This window comes from Elaeis guineensis, chromosome 1 (assembly GCF_000442705.2).
Source record: "Elaeis guineensis isolate ETL-2024a chromosome 1, EG11, whole genome shotgun sequence".
Classification (NCBI taxonomy): Eukaryota; Viridiplantae; Streptophyta; class Magnoliopsida; order Arecales; family Arecaceae; genus Elaeis; species Elaeis guineensis.
Window position 1 is genome coordinate 150760441 of NC_025993.2, and position 3048 is coordinate 150763488.

Consider the following 3048-nt stretch of genomic DNA (forward strand, 5'->3'; position numbering starts at 1 on the left):
AAGCTTTTGGACCCAACATTATAACATAATTATCTCTCTGTTAGATCACTTCTTGAGAAAATCTTAAAGAAAAGCTGTTATTTATGTTGTATGGCAGTCACTCTAATAATAAAAGCTGGCTGGTATTTCTATTTATGAATTCCACCGAGCAGGCTTAAAAAAGAAAAAGCTGAAACAGAGGGGAAAGTTGGGTAGAGCCTGAGCAGCTTGGGAGGATAGATATTTTAAAGAAATTTAATACGAATATTATTTAGCTAAAAAAACTTGTAACTCGCCGTTGCCGGGGATCGAACCCGGGTCACCCGCGTGACAGGCGGGAATACTCACCACTATACTACAACGACTGTTGTGGTTTTATGCCTTCGCTTATATTTAAAATCAAAGCTTATCAAAATTAATCTTTTCTTCCAGAAATCTGCTCCATACTCGGGTTGTGGTGGGGGGACTGCTTTTTCGCCGAAAACATAATTGCCAACTTGAAATAATGAGGATATCATCTTCTTTATAAAATATATATATATATATATATTTTATACATGTTTAGCGTCTTTCTGAAATAACTTCCTAAATATGGTTTTTTATAAATTTATAGAGGTGGTATCTTAACTCACTTTCAAGAGATTAAAAAAAAAAAAAAGAAACTAATTAATTGATTCACATTTTTATTAAATTTAAGATAGAAGTACTGGTCAGGCGATAGTTTTTTTTTTTTTGGTAAGTAATGAACTGTATTATATTATATCAAAAATACAGTACCAAAAAGATGCCGTCCAGCTAGCAACAATCCCTCCAAAAGGTTTAGATCCAAAACAGCAGGACAACAAGTTCAACATTAAAATATACAAAAGCAGTGAAATTACATAAGATGAAATATACATGAAGTAGTATAAGATAAGTATGCAGAAGATGCACTGAGACATTCGTTAGAAAGCTCTTCAAAAGAAAGTGAAGTGCAGTATGAGGGAGGATTAAGGCCCTGCCAAGATTGAAAGTAATGAAAAATACAGCTCCCTGACAGCTTGAAATATGAGGAAATATACATTGTAAATATACCCTGAAGTGCAGCAAGGTAATAAATATGGATGAAGCCAGTTTAAAGTATAATCCAATATGAATGAAACTTGAAATAGTAGAAGTGATGAAATCAGGCTTCAAAATAAAAAAATAAGAATGTAGAAGATACTTCCCATCAGTTATTAAATGCTGAGAAACATCATGTGGGAAATAAGACTCATAACAGTGCACCTCCCTATCAGTATTCACCTGGCAGAACTCATCATTTGGGTGTGACTGCCCATCAGTATCTAAGTGAAAAAACACATCATTTATGGGCTCAGAGAACAATAGCAACAATAACCATGTGAAGAGATACCAGTAACAGCGACAGAATTCATTCGAAGCACTCGTGCTGCATCATCTGGGAGGTAAGTAATATAGCAACCAGAAACCCACAAGGTTCTTACAGAGGAGAATATGGGGCAATTAAAGTTCCCACCAGTTAGTACATCCTTTGAGCTAAACAAAGTATCGTGAAAGAGTGACAGCAGCTCCCACTCCCATCAGTAATAAAAACATTATGAACATCACTTGGAAACAAATAAAATAGCAATCTGAAACCCACATGAGACTTATATAGGAGCATAAAAAGCAAATACGGTTTTCATCAGTTAGCACATCATTTGGAGTGAGAATAGTAACACTGCCCCAGCATGAAGTCCAAAGTGTAGTGACACTGCTACCTGTTGGATAAAACAATGTAAAGAACCAACCGAAGAGTGCACAAAATTGTTAACACTCACAGAGGCTCCTGGGTTACAAGATCTAAATGTAGATATAGAAGCAGACATTCGAAAGTCTTGAATTGAAAACTGCTTCAGCATCACATATAATCGATCCATAATCCAAGAACCAGCAAATAAATAGTGCAAAATGAAGAAATATGCAAATTAAATAGTGATCAGCAACCCAAAGCTGTAAGGATAAACTGATTTAGCAAAAACTTATGGCTGGATCCCTCCCCGAGGTTCCATAATTTGCATTTGATCATGTCGGATAATGTGGGAAAGGATGAAGGTAGAATATCTCCCAAGGAGTAGGAGCAGTCATTAAGGAGGGCTTGTTTTAGACAACCAATCAGCAACTTGATTTTGCTCCCCGTAAATGTGACTACTAATTGTGCATCGCAGAAACTCAGTGACAGAAGCTAGAATATCCTTATAGTAAAAAAGTTTAACAATATCGGAAGAAGATTGTTTTGAAATCCAGCGAATGACAATAAGGGAGTCACCTTGAACAGTGAGGGACTGATCCTTGAATAAATGAGCAGTAGCCTTTAACCCATACCAGAGAGCTAAAAGCTCAACCACAGGCACAGAACAAGGATTGATTTGATGTCCCTTAACCAGGAGCAAGGTGCCATAAGCATCTCTTATAATTAAACCAATTCCAGCAGCATCAATTTGAACTGCAGCATCAAAGTTTAAAATTAGTCCCCCAAAGGAAAGAGGATGATTAGGAGAAATGTTCCGCGGCACATGATAGTCACCCCAGAACTTTGTACGGGACTTAAAAGGAAGCATATCAGAATGAGCCATATAGTAGCTGTCAAGCTGGCGAATCAGCTAAACAGGAGTAATAAATTGCCGCTGAAAATACGAGCATTACGAGCAGTCCATAAAAGCCAAGCCATGTAACACATCAATACCTTAGTCCGCATCTTTACTCGAACATGAGTCAGAGATACAATGAAAGCAAGCAAAGAATAAGGCCTTAAAGGAAGCTCGGGTCTCGTGACAAGACAATTCTAACATTGCTGAGCAAATTGACAAGTAAGAATGACATGATCCTCATCCTCCACAAGTTCGCTACAAAGATCACAGAATATCAAAGATTGTGCCAGAATACCTCTGTGATGAAGACCGGACTTGCAAGGAAGGCAATCCAAAATAAGTTTCCATATAAAATATTTAACCCTCATGGGAACAGCGAGTTGCCAAATCCAATGATATGACTGTTGATGTGGAGGAGAATCTGGCGAGTGAATTACAG

General features: G+C 37.3%; 1 non-coding gene across 1 annotated transcript; it reads right to left on the reverse strand.

The window, feature by feature from the left end:
* Positions 1–272: 272 nt before the first annotated feature.
* Positions 273–344, reverse strand: TRNAD-GUC (transfer RNA aspartic acid (anticodon GUC)). The gene has a single exon. It is a non-coding gene; the product is annotated as a tRNA-Asp (tRNA).
* Between the last annotated feature and the right edge of the window lie 2704 nt (positions 345–3048).